Source organism: Pongo abelii, chromosome 11, assembly GCF_028885655.2.
Source record: "Pongo abelii isolate AG06213 chromosome 11, NHGRI_mPonAbe1-v2.0_pri, whole genome shotgun sequence".
Lineage (NCBI taxonomy): Eukaryota > Metazoa > Chordata > Mammalia > Primates > Hominidae > Pongo > Pongo abelii.
This window is the reverse complement of record NC_071996.2, coordinates 120717621-120736347: the sequence shown is the minus strand read 5'-3', so window position 1 is coordinate 120736347 and position 18727 is coordinate 120717621. Positions and strand designations below refer to the sequence as shown.

Sequence of the window (18727 nt, the reverse complement as noted above, 5' to 3'; positions counted from 1 at the left end):
GGCTGCACAGCGGGTGGTGAGCAGCGAGCAAGCAAGCAAAGCTTCATCTGTATTGACAGCTACTCCCCATTTCACTCATTACTACCTGAGCTCCATCTCCTGTGTCGTTTAAGCGGAGGCATTAGATTCTCATAGGAGCGTGAACCTCATGGTGAACTGCACATGTGAAGAATCTAGGTTGTGCATTCCTTATGAGAATCTAATGCCTGATGATCTGTCACTGTCTCCCATCACCCCCAGATGGGACCATCTAGTTGCAGGAAAACAAGCTCATGGCACCCACTGATTCTACATTATGGTGAATTGTATAATTATTTCATTATATATTACAATTATTTCATTATATATTACAGTAACATTATATATTACAATATATTACAATTATTTCATTATATATTTCATTGTAATATAGAAATAAAGTATATAATAATATACTATTTATTTCTATATAATATTAGAAATAAAGTATGCAATAAATGTAATGCACTTAAATCCTCCCGAAACCATCCCCTCCCTGATCCATGGAAAAATTATCTTCTACAAAACCAGTCCCTGGTGCCAAAGAGGTTGGGGACTGCTGAGTCTATCACTCAGCACTGAGGCAACTAGTGAGGCCAAATGACCTGCTGGCTAACAAGGGATGGTCAAAGAAGCGGGATCAATGCAGGACTCTCAGAAGGCCTCTCTCCATGAGAAAGTACATGGTATTCCCATATGTACACAGTGTTCTTTACTTAAATTCTACCCTTCCTTTCAGATCCAATTAGATGTCCTTTTTTCCCTCATGGCCTCCTTCCCTTCTCCTCTCACATTCATCCCAATATTGTGGATTTGCATTCTTGCTCCACAGTCACCTGCAAAATCAGGTGACTGATTTCACTGTGTCACCTCTAATAAGGTCCACATTTCTTGAGCATAAGCAAGGAGTCCTTTAACCACTGACCTCCTGCCTTGTTCTGTACCTCCTCCTGGTAGAGGCCTCATCATGCTACTGTTCAGTTCCATTTCACAATTTTGTTAGAAAAGACAATTCCTTGAAGCAAATGTGATAAATTAGCTTTATAAGAGTGTTTCACGTCATTTTTATTAAACTCTATTGCACCCCAATTCATAAGTAAAAAAAGCAAAAAGGAATCAACTATTATTTTCCAAAGAAAATGCAGTTCTTTTTGTTACAACTTTGAATAGATTACCAACTTTTTTCTTTTTATCACAAAAATCTAATTTGAAGGAATGATCCTCATTCCTTTCCATAAAAATCAGGATTTTAGTTATAGTCAGGAGCCTAGAATAATCCTAATCTGAACTTTTCTTACATCCCATCCTGTGGCTAGAAATATGATTTCAAAAAAATACAAAGGCTTCAACGTTCTTTGTGGTGAAGAGACTGGAAGTGACACTGTGGGGCTTGTGAGACATGACATCATAATATTAATTGCTTGAGCATATAAAGTGTCCTTAGTGAAGTATACAAGATGAGCTATGTCCGGCTCAAACTGGGCTGAAAATACTGAGGATGTTCAAATACTGATTAGTATTCATTTGTGTATTATTTACTTATTGTTCAACTATTCAAAAAATGATTTATGGCAAGAGATCGAATTTGGATTTAGTGCATGAGATAAAGACCTATGAGTTTATTTAACCCACAAATTCAGTATGATCCAAAAGTAATCATCTCATGGTGACTTGCCCCAGGAAGGACAAATTCATCTCTGGGTGCAGCATCTTGGAAGGGCAGACAGGGATGGAACAGAGAGGACAGTGACTAGGACAATGGAGGGCTTAGAACTTTTATCATATGAGGAAACCTTGAAGAGCCCAGGAGTCTGATATTAGTCTTGAGAAAAGTGAAGAGTAGAGATGGGTCTGAGAACTCCTGACTAGCAGAAAGGCCTATTGCAAGAGCTTTCACATGGACCAGGCTGCACTGCTATCTAAGGCTGAACCAGGACAGAAGCACAAAAGCTACAATGAGGCAAATTCTAATGCAATAAAAGAAATAACTTCTAAACAAGGTGTTTGAACAGAGCCACACAGTTATCTTGTGAGGCAGCATGCTCTTCTCCATCAGCAAGGCTCAGATGGGGGCTCTGTGGCCACCTGCAGAGATGTGCAGAGAGTTTGTTCTTTCCGGTCCTCCTGGGCATGGGCCAAGAAGTGAGTGAAGCCTGGGACTAAACCAGCCTGAGTAGCACCTACTCCTAGGATAGCAGCCCTAAGAGGTTCTGTGCCAAGAAAAGTGATGCCAGCAGTAAAACATGGAGTGATGCTGAAGGACCCAGAGCCAGGTGTTTCATGAATAGGTTACCAAATGGGAAGGGCACAGCAGACGGAAAGTAGGATGAATACAATACGGGTAGGTGAAGAGAGTGGGATCTGATTTCATGAACTCAGTACAGCTACAGTGGCATTGTATCAGCACCTAAGTTGACTTGCTTCACTGAGGCAAGTGTGGTGTATTTTTTAAAACCTGAAACATTCTTCCTTTAGTAGTAGGTAACACTTCTAACTCTAATAATCTGTAAGCCATTGAGTCAATATCCTCTTTGTGTGAATGTCCTATATATATTAATCTCATTATGATCAACAGAGACATGAATAAGCCAATGGCTTCATCCATACCCTTCAACTGTTTTGTATCTTCTCAACAAAGGAGCACTAGTTAGACACATTCTTCAGTTCTTCATTTATTTGCCACTCTCAACTAGGGCAAATCGGCCAACTGTTCTGGTCTTCAGAGTCATTATCCACAAAAAGAAGGTCTTTCAAGAGAAGAGAAACTTTAATTCCAAATCTAAAATCCGAAAAAAGGGCTACAACTTTCAATTTTCCTCTGTTACTTGCATATACTTTCCCTTACCCAAGGAATCATACCGTATGGTACATATTAGCTAACATTTTTTTCTTGGCCTCCAAGTGTATCCCCTGGTTCTCAATTGATGTTACAAGTTGCTGAACCATTTAAAACACAACTGAACTACTTCCCTAGCAGTACTGGCTCTAAATGTCATGGGGCTCTGTAATATGGAGGTCAGACAAAGCACAAAGGAGATGATAGGAAAAGGGAGAGAACTTCAGAAATCTCTAGGTATGGAAATATGTCTTCAAGGTGAGAACAATGTTTAACTCAAAATGACAAATTTTTATTGTTGATTCCCCCAAACAGTGTCTGAAATAAGACAGATGTGTGAGTGGATTATTCAAGAATGTGATGCTGAGGTGCAGGAGTGAGGGGCGGGGAAAGTGAACTGGAAAGGAGGGAGAGTCAACCCAAGGATGCATCATTGAGTTGGTCACCACTGGATATAAAATGCATTTTAGAACCGTTCACCTGGGGTACAAAAAGACAGTAATTTCCATTTCCCACTGGTCAAGGGTTACACCATAGGTGTTAATCCTCTAGCTGTTGGGGATCATGCATAAGTGTTGAGGGGTTGCCACAGGCCTGCCATGCTGTGACATCAGGGAGCTTCATAGTATGAAGCAAGGTGAGTTGCTCTCAGGTAATTTGTGGCTGAGGATTGATGAAGTCTTCAGGGAACTGGACACAAAGCCTTGGGGGCATGAGAGGTGAAATAGGATTTGTGATAATACACAAGAGTTGTTAAATACATGTGTAACTCATGTTTCTCAACATTTCACCCTTTGGGGTCTGCAAATGGAGTGACCTCAAATTCAGTGCTTCTCACTACCACTCCAAAATTGTAACACCAGCTGATAATCTCACATGTGCTCTTGAACAGATCAGATCCACTGGGGATTCCCCTGCTCCTCCTGGGGACTACTGGTCCCTCTGAGCACTGTTACCTCTGCTGGCATCACTTCACCTCCTGCTAAAAATTGCCAGCTTGCCCCTGGACGCTGTACTGCCTTTCAAATCCTTTCTCGTCTGCAACTTCAGTGCTTGGTTATTTAGCCAAACTTCTTATTGCCAACTCTTCCATTTTGATGAGTCCCTTCTCAAGAGGCTGTTCAGTCCCTCATGGAAATAGAGGTGAAGTCTCTAGGCACCCTGTTGGTGAACCAAACCTTAATTTAATGCCAGGGCTAAACCTACATAAATATTAGCTTGAACATCTACTGTAAACATAAAACAAATGTTGTTTTATGTTTGTTATGAGCTCCATTGCGGAGGGATTTAAAATAGTTGGAGCTAGAAGTGGAAACTAGAGAGAGAGATGCAGAGACAGAGAGAGAATTTTGATGCTCAGCTAGAAGGCAAAAGAAGTGAATATTCTAAGTCTCCTAAATTGTTCCTGTATAAATAACTATGATTACTTCATGTCATTTTCATTGCCTTGGGGGAAAAATGGGGTATTCTTGTACTGCACCACATTCTTCAAGTTTCTCCCCCACCTGCCTTTAACTAAGCCATTGTACTTGAGTTTCTAACATTTTCCAGAGGACGTATTTCAGTGACTTTTCATAATTTATCTAATGCTATTAAACCGTGGTCACTATCTACAATTTCTCACAAATGATTACTCGAAAGCCCATGCGTTTTATCCTAAGCCCATTTCCTAGTCAAAACTCAATTGAGATAGAGAACAGCTGCTATATGCTATGTACCCTGTGAACTTTATAAATATGCTTTGACTCATTAATTATGTGGTTTACTCCCTGCATCTCAGTTTCTCATATTTTGGAAAGCTAGGGATCAGTTGTTCCAAAGTCATTCCTTCTCAGGTGTAGCTAATCCCATTTCTAGTGGAAATATAAGGAAAGGCCATTCACTAGTCATTTAACCTGCAAAAGCTCCTCCTCTCAGTCCCTCTAGCTCTGCACTGAGTGTCCTAAGGATACTGAGGAGCTTTGGAGGTCCTCATCCAAAGGTCTTGCTGTATTCCTCGTTGGAAGATGTAAGTGAGATAGAGAAAGGACAGAGGCAGGGAGCCATGACAAGGCAACTTCAGGGCCAAGAAGAAACTGTCATGAAAAGAGTGATAGGATGGAGAATATTGGAGGATGAGCTACAGTTCCTAAGTAAGCTCTTTTCCTGTTTCTTCATAAAAACACTGACTCCAGCTTAGCGGTTTTTGTCTGCTGATCCTGGTTGTTGAGCTTGTGGACACTGACAGACAGAAAGGGACCTGCTGGTGTCATTTTATATGGTTTGATGTTTCCAAACAGAACAATCCTTATGCACTTTACATAAAACACAGAAGAGAGGTGGTAGAAATAAAAGGGCTAGAAATAGAAGTCTGTATAATAATAATACCAGCTGACATGCATTGAGCACTTACTGTAGGGCAGAATCTTGCTTACTTGCTCGTTTGTTATCGTATTAGTCTGCACCTTTTCAACTGCAGGTGATAGAACCTGATTCAAGCCAGCTTCCAATTTTTCTTGGCCTTGAATCCAGCAATGCCTTGATTTCCAGGTCCAGTGATTCAACTGGACTTGTCCTTACTCACCTTCCTTAGACTTCGCTTTCCCCAGTTTTCCTCTCTCTTCTCAGCGGCTCTCTTGATGGCAAATTGGACACCAGTTAGTCCAGGCTTATGTCTCATCTCTATGGAAAAATGGAGCTATTTCTTTGTATCGTTCTGACAAATTTCCCTAACAGGGTTTCATTGGCTGTGATGGTGTCCTAAGTCCATCTCTGAGCCATCTGATGGTCATAGGTGTGTGACATTCAGTTGGCCAGGCCTGAGTCTCATGCCAGTCCGTGGGGCTGAGAGGAGGAAAAGGTGGTGCTGAAGTGAGCCCTACTCAAACCACCAAGTCTGAGAGTGGCAGGCCTGCTTCCCAATGCAAATTCAGTTACAGAAGAAGCAGGAGAGGACATATTATTCAATTTGTCTAAGGTTGGAGACCAAGTGTTCAGAATCCATTTCCTCTATGGTACCAGTTTAGAGTTAGCTGAAAGAGGCACTTATGGGAGATTTGAGATTGTGAGAGTTTCACAGAAGCCACTCGTCTCTAACCGCTGTCACGGCCAGACAGTTACAGATGGATGCAGAGGCTCCCAGTTTGTTCTGAGTCCAGTTTGTCTCCTCCACTCTTGTCCCTGCTAAACAGCAGAACCCCAGGCCACCACCAATCACTTAGCTGTGGATCCACTGATGTGGTGGTGTCGGGACCCCCTCCGAAGCTTACCTTCAGTGGTCTCACTTCCACCGCTGTGTTGCTTGCTTTCTCCAATTCTCCTGTAAGCTTGAACGTGACCAGCCTCACCACAGACTCAGGATGCAGACTGCATTGTGGCCAATCCTCCAATACCCCCTTCATGCCTCCTTCTGCATCTGTGCAGGCTCCAATTCTGAATAAAATCCCTTATTCCCATAATGTTTACAGCAGCTCTGTTTCCCTAACCAAACCCTAACTGACAAGTTGGACAAGTAAAGGTGACATGTTCAGGATACCCACTGCCTCTATTTCATATAGGAGAAAGCAGAAACATGTTTCCCCAGAACAACAGGTCCAGGATTTAAACCTAGGCCTGTCTGACCCCAAAGCCCAAGGTCTTAGCTAGCAGCTACTCTCCTGATGTGTACTTTTTCTTGTTTGCTTCTAAATCATAGCAGATTCTACTCTCACCTTTGAAGGGCCATAGGTGCATAGTAAGGCAGGCTCTTTTGGTTTTCTGAGAAGAAAAGAACACAAAACAAATAATTTTTAAAAGAAGGAAAGAGACAACAGATTTAGATAACCCACTATTAAGTAGAACAAATGAACACACATATTCCACTGCTTGAGATTTGTGGAAAGAAGCCTGGATGCCTCATGAGTTCTCATTTGCCAGAACAAGCCTTGGTGTATGCCTTTTGGGGCTGTGCTTCCTTCCCTGGTGGTTCTGTCCATCTGTGGACCTCAGCCTGATTTCTGCATATCTAGCTGTCAGTGGGAATGTCTCTGGAAGCTGGCCATGGCCACCCAGCCCAACCATTACACATTTTCTGTCCTGCGTGTACATGTTCCATTTATACTTGCTTCTCATACAGCTGGTTCAACATGTATCCCCAACCCCTGCTGTTTTGGGCTTAAAAACTGGGAAAAGGCAGTAACCTCCGTTCCTTACACATGCTCATAAGGCCTGAGGTCATTGTGGGGTTTTCACCAAAGCACTCAAAGTCTTATCAGAGTGAATAGAATTGTTACTTCAAATAATACTTAAATCATTTAGTTTTGGGAGATTTGAATGGGAAGAGAGGGAAATTAAAGTGTTCAGGTTAAAAAATTAAAAATGCAGACGGTTTTCGGAAACTATAAAGTAAGTGAATGAATGGAGTTAGATGTTGAAGAAACCCTCTGACATGTTGGCTCTAGGAGAACATAAATTCCACTGCTAGAAGGTGGGCAGGGACTTGGTTCACTGTGTGCCTGTCCCATCAAGGTGCTCAAGGACAATGTTTGTGGAAGGAAGGGGTAAACTGAGTGAGGCTTGGACTTAGGAATTAAACAGAATTAAGAATAGGTAGAGAGGGTGTAAGGGACAGTGAGCAGCTAGGATTTGGGATGTTCTTGGCAGAACAGTTCAGCCTAGTCAGAATAATGTAGCAAAACTACTGGCATATGGAAGGACTAGACTCTCACATCCTGATTCCCAGGCCTTGGCTAATTCAGGATGACCACAGGAATCTCACTTCTCTGAGTCTGTTTTTCTCTTCAATTAAATAAGATTGAATTAGTTGGTCCCTGAGAACCTTTGAGTTATGTGATTAGATAGAGTTGAGGAAAACCCAGAAAAGACCAGTACCCAATTTGGGTGTTGCCAGTGGCTTGAGGAGGTGAGGAGGGCGTGGTACCTTTGCTGGGCTCCCATCTATCAACTCCATCCTGCCCACGCTCTTCCCTTGCTCTCTGCCCTCAAGGGCATGGGCTCTTTCTCTGCTTTCCCCGTCTTTCTGGACCAGCTCTGCTCAGTGCCCACATTTCCTGGCAGCATAGTTGGCAGGCACCCTTAGGAGCACCTCTGAGCAGAGCAGATGCGGACAAAGGGGCATGGACCTCAACATGGGGCAGTGCTGTGCCAGGCCAGAGTCAGAGGGCAATTTATGCCTCAGCCAGAGCAAGGAGGTGGCACAGGCAAGCAGAATGCACTCCCTGGGTCCCTCTGGATGCCAAACAGCACTGGAAATTTTCACGAATGCTAAATTCACTTGCCACTTTACAGGAAACGCTGAGCCTTGAGCCATCTTTCCTTCAGCAGTTTCAATTTGTTTTTCCAGTTGCCTTTTTCCTTAGCCACCAGGACCATCTGCCCTTGGGCATGTGGGTCTAAACTGATGATCTTGTTAAATATCCAGAGACTCACACTCACACCTACGCACGAGTGAAGTCACATGATCATCACCCACACTCCCCCATAGGCCAAAACACATTTGTGTACTTCCTGGCCTTGCCCCCTAAATAAATTTCTGGTCATTGAAATTTAGAAAGAACCAAGAAAACTAATGCAGCCTTTCTTGCCGTATGAATGCCTAAATTCAAGCCCCATCTTTTTTTTTTTTTTTTTTTTTTTTTTTGAGACAGAGTTTCACTTTTGTTGCCCAGGCTGGAGTGCAATGGCGTGATCTTGACTCGCCGCAACCTCCACCTCCTGGGTTCAACAATTCTCCTGCCTCAGCCTCCTGAGTAGCTGAGATTACAGGCATATGCCACCATGCCTGGCTAAATTTTTTTATTTTTAGTAGAGACGGGTTTTCTCCATGTTGTTTAGGCTGGTCTCGAACTCCCGACCTCATGTGATCCACCCGTCTCAGCCTCTCAAATTGCTGGGATTACAGGCATGAGCCACCACCGCACTCGGCATTCAAAGCCTCATCTTCATCCAACTTTATCATTATTACTATTATCTTGTAAACTCATTACAGTGTTGTAATGAGTTTACATCTTATAAGCTCATTTTGGCATTTCAGATTTTATTTTTCAAGAATTTCAGAGGAATCCATTTATAGAATGAAATCACGTGGCAGAGATTAGAAAGACGTGTAGAAGTACCACTCTCTGGATTATCATTGCTGTTATTTATGGTTATCAGTGATGACAAATATAAAGATTGTGGACAAACAAGAGGAGTGGTAGAAAGAATATTAGACTTAGATTCAGAAGTCCCGGTCCAAACCCCTATTACTAGCTCTGTGGCCTCAAAGAGATAGTGTAACCTCTTAGAATTTCAATTACCTCTTTGGTAAAACAGGAATAACAATGTACCTAAAGGCTATAAGGTTTAAAAGAAATAATTGAGGTAAATATATATGGCATATATAGATATTCAGTAACATTTGAATAAATTTTGATTAATTCGTGCTTATCCAGAGTTCATTAATCTGGAGGTTTTGAAAGCCTAACTAATCATATTTTCCTTCTTGGTACTGTTTGATAATTCTTGTTCAGAATGACATCTGTGAGGCATTGCAAGATTTTGGTGTGTTCCCTGAATAACCAAATAAAGATAAAACCATATGGTTTTTATGTTACGGGGATTACTGAGTTTCAATAAATTAGCATACAATAAAATAATTTTCATGTGATGCAATGCTCAGATTTCAGATAACAAATGCAGCCATTGAAACCAGAATAATCCAGTCTTACTGACACAATCATTTCCATGTAAGGAGCTACACCTGACAAACTCAGAAAAACAGCTCCCTTGTGATTTTTTTTTGTGGAATTCTAGCATTGAGCAGCTGCCAGGGGGAAAAGAAATGCCCTTTTCAGTCCTCTTTAATTCCTTAGGCTCATATTCATCAAGATTCTGAACATTTTTAGAAGGGGTAGGCTTCTTCCCTCATTCTCAACCCTAGTCATTTTACTACCTAGAGGCTATTGAATGAGACATGACACAATTGTTTAGTTTTCTCTGAGACAGAAACTGGGCTTTTCGTTGAGTTTAACACCCAACAATGTTTGTAGCTTCGTTCTCCAGCCTCTCATTTAAAGTCATATTTAAAGGAATGTCTTGAGAGGATTTTGTCCCTGGCTGCAGAGGTTTCCAACCAGACAGTCAGTGAGGCACTCAGTGGCTTCATCCTTACTCTCAAGTCTTCCTAGACATGGAGGGAGAGAGAAAATGCTTTTCTCACTGCAGTTTTTCATTTTGGGGGATTGATACGGACATACCTTCCTTTAATAAACATGCATTGAGTCTAATTTCCCAGAAGATAGAACGATTTACCTAAAAGTTTTGAATTCTTAATCAATTCCTTTGTTTATAAAACATTATAATATATTAGATTAAATTTTAAAGCAATACAAACTAGATGTAATCAGGCATCTCAGAACTTTTAGATATTTACTAAATCTGACTTAGATCAATATCATTTTCCTGGACTTGAATAGTTATAGTTCACCTCCCAACTTTGTAATTCTAGATCAGCTAAGTCAAGTATGATAGAACTTAGACCTTCTAAGGTTGGGACTCAATAATATCATTCCTTGTAGTTCTTGTAGCTAAAAATAAACAACTTGCAAATCCATATTGTGTTATCTAGTCTGATAATCTTAATCTTTTACTTGGAGAATATAGCCAACATTTAATGTAACTACTAATATAATCATGTATCAGATTGCAATCATGTATATATCTGACCTTGTATTATTTGTTTGCTCTTTGGCTCACCTGTTTTCCTCTATCTTTTTTTAATCCTTTTTTTGAATTATAATGGATTAATAACATATTTTTATTATTCCATTTTTTCTTCTATGAACATTTTTTAAACTATATTTTAGTGATTATCATGGAGATTATGACATGTAGCCTTGATTTATTATGGTCAAAACAGACTATCACTTTTACCACTTTCTCCACAGTGCTAGAACCTTTTAATTCTACTTACTTCCCTTTGCAATGCATTACATTTGTCATCAATTTTAGTTTTACATACATAGTTGAACCTTGGACAATGCAGGGACTAGAGACACTGATACGTTGTACAGCCAAAAATCTGTGTATGATTTTTGACTTCCCAGAAACTTAACTACTAATAGCTCATTGTTCACTGGAAGCATTATCAATAATATAAACAGTTCATTAACACATATTTTGTATGCTATGTGTTATATACTGTGTTATTCCAATAGAGTAAGCTAGGGAAAAGGAAATGTTATGAAGAAAATTCTGCTGGGCATGGTGGCTCATGCCTATAATCCCAGCACTTTGGGAGGCTGAGGCGGGTGGGTCATGAGGTCAGGAGATTGAGACCATCCTGGCTAACATGGTGAAACCCCATGTCTACTAAAAATACAAAAAATTAGCCGGGCACAGTGGTGGGCGCCTGTAGTCCCAGCTACTTGGGAGGCTGAGGCAGGAGAATGGCATGAACCCAGGAGGCGGAGCGTGCAGTGAGCTGAGATCATGCCACTGCACTCCAGCCTGGGTGACAGAGTGAAACTGTCTCAAAAAAAAAAAAAAAAAACTAAGGAAAAGAAAATATATTTACTATTCATTAAGTGGAAGTGGATCATCATGAAGTTCTTCATCCTCATCACCTTTGCACTGAATAGGCTAAGGAAGAGGAGGAAGAGAAACAGTTGGTCTTGCTGTCTCAAGAGTGGTAGAGGCAGAAGAAAATCCACATATAAGTGAATTTTCACAGTTCAAACCTGTGTTGTTTAAGGGTCAACTGTATTTGAAATGACAAAATATTGCAATTATTGTTTTGAAGAATCAATATTAATTTATATTTGCCCACATAGTTATCTTTTCCAGTGTTTTTTATTCTTTCCTACATTTTCATGTTTTCTTCTGGAATGATTTTTTTTTTTTTTTCCTAAAGAACGTTTTTTGGTCTTTCCTGTAGAGCATGCTTGGTCATGACAAATTCTACTATTTCTTATCCTGAAAAATATTTTTCGTTCAGTTTAAAGTGTCTTTTCCCTGGGTATAGAATTATGTTTGGTATTTCCTTCTTTCGGCAGTTTAACTATGTCCTCTACCTCCTTGTTCCATTTTCTCCTGGCTTCCATCATTTCTATTGAGAAGTCAGTTATAATTCTTATTGTTGCTGTTTTGAGAATACTTGTCTTTTTTTCTCTGGATGCTACTGAGACGTTCTCTCTGCTCCTGTTTTTTCATCTATTTGGCCATCATGTGCTTGGATACGCTTTGGTTTATATTTATCTTGCTTGGGTTTCATTAAGCTTTGTAAATCTATGTGATCATCACCAGCTTTTGAAAATTCTTAGTCATTATGTCTTCCAATATTGCTTCTGGGCCATTTCCTCTTTCTGCTTTTTCTAAAATGCCAATCATATATATGTTAGGCTTTTTGACATGTTCTGCATGCCTCTTACAGTTTTTTGTTCCTTTTTACTTTATTCCCCTCTCTGTACCTCAGTTTGGAGACAGCAAAATACTTGGATCAAAAACACCTTAACTGTTGCTAAGTCCATTTAATGAGTTCCTAATTTCAAACATTGTATATTTTCTTTCCAGAATATCTGTTTAATGCTGTTTTTAAAAATGTTCAAATTGCTAACTAAATTTATCTATACTTTAATCTCTTCTGTCCACCTTTTCCTTTGTTTTCTTGAAAATATTAATTGTACTTATTTTAGAATCCTGATCTTCTAACTCCAATATCTGAATTATTTCTGGGTCTGCCTCTATTGTAGAATGTACATTGCATATAAAAGAACCACAGATGCTCCTGATGAGATGAACTTCTATACCAAGAGTGGTCTACTTTGTTCTGTTAGGCAGAAAGGGAAAGGGTCAGTCATTAATTACTTCAATATAATCAGGAATTGAACTAAACCTGGGCTGGGTTTCAGTTGTAAAACCCAGTTCTACCATAAAAATACTGCCATAAAAATAAGGGTTGGGTAAAACTATCTGACAAATTATAGAATACTTTTGAAGGTTCTAAACTAGATTGCATGAGGTCTCTCTTATTTTTAGCTTATAATTTTACTAAATAAAACCATCCTTAGATGAACAAGTTACAGATGCTGATGCAATAAAGAAAAGAAGGTAACATGATTGTATACATTGATAACATGATTTCATTCCTTTGATTTTCTTCTGTTTGCCAGGTATGGCTCTTAAGTTTGTGATTGAGAGCATTAGTCCTGAAAATGGTGGGAGATTCAGTCCTTACCTTCACAGATTGTCAGTGTAGCTCTTTAGCCTTACTTTCCACACAAATTCTAAATTTGGGAAATGTCTTGAGGTAGACCCCCTGCTCTTATGGGTTTTTCTTAGCACCATGTGTAAAATTTTATGCTTTAAAGATTTCTGTCTAGTTTGTTTGGCTTTCTTACACACCCAAAACTAGGTAAGTGTCCCATATGGCCATGCCTTTGAAGTCTTGTAAGTTTTCTAATGGGTAACTTTAAGTCTGTGTGACTGCCAAAAGCTTTGCCTGTTTCTCTTTACTTCTGCAGGTGCCCTCTGTCTTAGATAAGGCAATTTTCATCCCACATCTAAAATTGTCAAATGCTCCCAACTGGGAAAAAAAAAGACGACATGTTCATCAGATCACTTTGAAATGGTTTTCTTTCTATAGCTTTAATTTTTCCAGTTCTCATTGCTTCCAAAGATCTCTGATTCTTCAAAATTGTGACTTTTTTGAGTAATTTGTAGGGGCTTGTCTGACTGTGGCCATGGGAATGATAATCTATTACATCCTGCCTAAAAGGTGAAACCATAATTTTTTGAAAAATGTTCTGATTGCTTGACTCTGGTCAGTATAATTTTTTTTTTTTTTAGACAGAGTCTCTTTTTAGACAGAGTCTCTCTCGTTCTATCACCCAGGCTGGAGTGCAGTGGTGCAGTCTTGGCTCACTGCAACCTCCACCTCCCAGGATCAAGCAATTCTCTGGCCTCAGCCTCCCCAGTAGCTGGGACTACAGGCATGCATCACTAAGCCCGGCTAATTTTTGTATTTTTTTGGTAGAGACAGGGTTTTGCAATGTTGGTGAGGCTGGTCTTGAACTCCTGGCCTCAAGTGATCCACCTGTCTCAACCTCCCAAAATGCTGGAAATACAACGGTGAGCCATCATGCCCAGCCAATAATTCTTACTATAATTAAACATTCATATGTTGACTTTAACATACATATGTTGACTTCCAACTCTTTTGGACTTTTAATCTATATTAGACCTGTAACAGATACCATATATGGGGCAAACTATATAACATAAACTCTTATGTAGTGTTTTCCATATTGAATCTGCATCCCTGCACCTTGATACTTCAGAAAAATGAGTGTTGAGTAAAACTATCTGACAAATTATAGAATACTTTTGAGATTGTATTCTGGTCTCTCTTATTTTTAGCTTATAATTTTACTAAGTAAAACCATCCTTAGATGAACACGTTGCAGATGATGATGCAATAAAGAAAAGAAGGTGTACATTGATACATTGTATACATTGATAATATTGTTTCATTGTTACAAATCAGAGGTGACCTCAACCGTTAGATCTAGCCCTCAGTTAATATGGAAAACAAGTTCAAAACCGAAATTATCATAATTGGCTACAAGTTCCAAGTTTCCACTCGTTTCTGTCAACTTACTTTCAAGTGAAGAGTAAATTATTTAATTTTGAGATTTGAGGGAGAATATTTTGGCACTATTTCAACCTGATAGATTCCCTAGGAACAGGGACACCCCGCATCGAACATTAAACAGTAGTATTATTAAAGCTTTCATTATGTTTTTTTTTTAGCAGACAGGTTGAGCAACTGGTTGGAATATTTTTCAATTCTAAATAATCTTGTGCAAAAGCTTCATAAGAAGCACTTGATAAATCAGTTGAGACCTTTTGTGTGCTGGAATCTGTCCCAAAGTCCCTAGTATAGAAACCTCTGGTTTGCAGATGGCAGGCAAAAGACCTGGGGGAAGCTACTCAACTTTATCTTTCTATCAGGATTTGGAGCTTATAGGTCTGCTCTCAAAAACTTTCGCAAACACCAACTATTCACCAATGAATGCAACTTTGAACTGTTTGCTATTCAAAATCTAACAAAAGCTTGGCTGACAAGGGAGATTCTAAATTCTATGTTTCGTTCAAGTTTGCTTAGCTGAAAGAATGGGCATTCTGAAGCTGTCTTTTTTATTTGTTTAGTTAATAATAATTATGTCACTTTTGCTTTGTAACGCCAAGAAACCCAGGAGTAAATTTGAACTCTTTTATTGTATTTATGTTGGCCTTTATACATCAGTTTTCTTCTTTGTCATGGTCTAGATTTTCTACTTTTCTATTTGTCTTTGTTCTTATTTAGTCTTTATTTTATTGCTTATATTTGTGCTGTAAGCTACCTCAAGTTCTTCTGAGCATCAGATAGCATATAAATACATACATAAGCTAAATGTAAAGTTTCTTGAATCTATGGTGTCTCCATATGTCTGTGATCCCAGTATGTTTTGAATGTTATTCAAATGGTACAAGTATCTATTTGTCCTCATCTGAACTCTAGTAGAAAATGCCTGAAAATTTCCCTTTGAATGATCAAGAAGAGGTTCTACAATTTTGTGAGCTTCTAGCTCTCCTAATTCTTCTTTCTCTATTTCTGCCAGAATTAGTTGTTATGGGAACTGTGGTTTTGGGTTGTTTATAACTACAGCATACTTGGCCTAATCCTATTTAATACAGCCACCAAATTTATACAAATCAAATCTGTGGCCATGATAGATCTGGTGAACTGAAATAGAGATTCGGGGTTATCATGATTAGGGGATTAATTACAAATAGGGCTCAATTTGCAGGAAGGTCTCTCAATAGACGCAGAAGGGGAATGGGAAATAAAGGTAATAGTCTAGAATCTGTTAGATGCTAATCTCCTAAGAATCTAAAAGATGAGATTGACCAGATATAGAAGGAGAGGATTTCAGCAGAAATTAAAGATGCTTTTGATTGAAGCATCTTCTGTAATGAAATCTGGACCACAAGGAGTGATCCTTGGAAACCAGATGCCAAAGTTTACCCGGAATAAACTTAAGGACAAACTTCCCATTTCTGTGCAAGAACCAACAGCAGTGTAAGGAAGGGAGCACCACAGTGGCCTCGCAGAGGATCAGGGGAGGCACCTGCAGCAGCAGATATGGGGAAACTCTTCCCTTGAAAGACTTGTGGGTAACACTTTGCCATGAGGAGACTGAAGCAGAAAGGGACTGGTTTCTGAGCACAAGTGAAACACCACCTATGTCTCACAGGATACTACTTGGGATTGCTCTGAGAAGAGGCTGCGCTCTGGCATCAGCAGCAGGTGTGAAGTCAGAGTGATGTTACTAATGTCATTGGTAAAGATTAGGTTGAAGGCATCTTCTTTCCCTCCAGGGTTTTTGCCAATCAAATATACACAGAAATACTTGAGTCAAATGGGATGAAAACACCAGCTTTGTTATCCAGATGATAAATCTTCCTGGAAAACTGATTTGGGGACATGCATCAAATGGGAGGTCAAAATTGGGATTCCTAATTACTTACCCTTAGAACTGAACTAATTGCCCCCCAGTATGACATGTCTACCCCACTTTCTTACCCAGACACTGGTGGAAAAGCAAAAACAGAAAGAGGGAGGATTTCCTGGCTTGTTCACTTAACATGTAGATACTGCCAGAGTAAAGTGAGTCCTCCACAAATCAGGAAAGCACACTAGAGAATGAATGTTTTGCTTTTGAAGCAAAGTAATCTTACTTAGTAGCACAGACAATACTGTCTAATGGTAACCAGGCCCACCTTCACCAATTAGATACACACTGTTTTTTTTTCTTTTTTTTTTTTGGAGAGCTAGTAGTAAGGAGCAGAAAGAAGGTGTTAACAGGTGACAAGAGTTCATTTCTCTATGGGCCAAGGCAGTCACTTGGTTAGAAAAAGAGAAAGCTTCCTTTGTATATGAGCCATTGGCTGGTGGGCCCTCATAACATCTGGCGTATAATTAGACAAAGGCAAGTCTTTTACACAAAGTATTTACAGGCCATGTCTATGGGGACAGTGGCTGTAGGGTATTTACTAAGTCAAGAGGGCAGTAGCTAGCCTAACCATGAGCAATTGCACAAGGGTGCTGATACGGACAGGAGACCGAAATACTGGGTAGAAGAGGGTGGTTCCCAGCAAAGGCCCCACCCTCAAGCCTGAAGATCCATGGCACTAAATGAGGACAGGCATTCCTGTTTTCGTGCCCAAAAAGTTGGCTTTTGGCCTGCCATGTCCCCTATTATGCACCCATATAAACCCCGAAGCCCGGGCTCCAGAAGCAGACCAGCAAACCAGCAGACCAGCAGGTGGACAGCCAAACGATGAGGCAGAGAAAGAAGGAAGAGGAGGAACATCTGAACACTGAGAGGAGTTCAGCTGGGGTGGTTGGAGAGGAGTCCAGCCACTGGGCAACCTAACTCCAGGGGAAGATCATCGTCCCATTCCATCCCCGGCTTCTGGGTTCCCATCCATTTGACTGAAAGCCAGCTCCACCACTCTATAAAACCTCACATTCATCCTTCAAGACTGTGTGTGACCCAATTTTTCTGGGACACTGGGCAAGAGCTTAGGATACAGAAAGCTGTCACACTGGCCTTCTGTCCTTGTAAAAAGGCAGAGGGTCCATTGAGCTGGATAACACTCAAGCTCTCTGTGGACAGCAAAGCTGAAAGAGCTTTTAACACTTGGATTGCAGCACCCATCCCTAGACACTACCATGGGGCTGAAGCCCAAAGCACTCACCCCAGCCTCTGCACCTGCCTGCCTGCCTGCGTGCCTGCTCTCCCTCCCACAAGGGGTTTCAGCAGCAGGGTGACTGAACAGGTGAGCCACATCCTTGTTTAACATCTGGTGAGGGGCATCAGGGAACTCTCCCGTTTCAGTGCCACACATCTACCTGGTGTAATCAAAGCCAGAGTGGCCAACGTTGGAAAGTCTGACCTCTGCTTTTCACCTGTTGCCTTCCATCTATGTGCTGTCATTTTTTCGGACTGAGTCAGCCCTTGTGGTGGAACTCTCTGAGTTGTCAACACAGCCATCTCATGGAAGTGGCTCTCAAAGTCACCTGATGGGATTGTTAATGGAGAAAAGCCTTCTGAGGGCACCCTATAAGTGCAAAGCATGGAGCCATAAATAATCCTGGAAAACTGGTTTGGGGACATACATCAAGTGGCCAAAATTGGGATTCCTATTACTTACCCTTAGAAGTGAACCAATTGGCCCCCAGTGTGACATGTTTCCCCTGCTTTCCTACCCAGACACTTTCCTACCCAAAGTAAGCATGGGAATGGGGGCTACACGTACAATACAATAGGTTCTGGATGTCTGTGATGGATATATGGCAGGTTTAAAAAAAAAATCACTCAGTGTAAGTCAATGGAGTTGCATTAAATTGTTTCCATAGCTCTTGTAATAAGGCCCCACTGAGAAGCAACCCTCTCCTCCCAGATTCGGTTCATATATAATAAATGAATACTGTGATACTGGGGTGCAGGAGAGAGCTGTATGGCCATTCAAATTCCTGCCCTAGAAACATTAAAAATTACCCTGTGTCTTTCAGGGTTGCTAGCAAATGGATGCAGCCAGGGATTACAGATCTATGAGTGATAAGAATGGTCTATCAAATCTCCTTATTGAAAGAAAAGAAGGAGGCAGGGGGACAGGGGTGACATGACATGGGAGGGTCAGCACAAAGGGGCCCACAAAACACATACCAATTCATTCCTCTTTCCAGTGCAATGACTTGATCCCAGAGACTATGTGGTATCAGGGGAGATCTTGGAGCAGGGCCTCCTAGACAGGGCCAGGTAGATCATCCTCTTGTCTGTGTGAGGGCAGCTCTGAGCTCCACAAGGC

The 18727-nt window shown here is 40.6% G+C and overlaps 3 long non-coding RNA genes across 18 annotated transcripts in view; 2 read left to right on the top strand and 1 right to left on the bottom strand.

Moving 5' to 3' along the window:
- Window positions 1–18727, top strand: part of LOC100936373 (uncharacterized) — a 512798-nt gene that overhangs the window by 446366 nt on the left and 47705 nt on the right. The gene's annotated exons all lie outside the window — the stretch shown is intronic.
- Window positions 1–18727, top strand: part of LOC134759620 (uncharacterized) — a 122075-nt gene that overhangs the window by 97319 nt on the left and 6029 nt on the right. The gene's annotated exons all lie outside the window — the stretch shown is intronic.
- The window catches only part of LOC129058122 (uncharacterized), a 627088-nt gene continuing 608834 nt past the window's right edge, over window positions 474–18727 (bottom strand). For 3 of the 13 annotated variants that reach the window (XR_010136100.1, XR_010136088.1, XR_010136094.1), the window contains 2 exons: window positions 18586–18711; window positions 474–6589 (listed from right to left, as the gene is read on the bottom strand). This is a non-coding gene — a long non-coding RNA (uncharacterized LOC129058122). The remainder of the gene's footprint in view (window positions 6590–18585; window positions 18712–18727) is intronic. The other 10 variants (XR_010136086.1, XR_010136093.1, XR_010136089.1 and 7 more) reach the window with 8 other exon arrangements.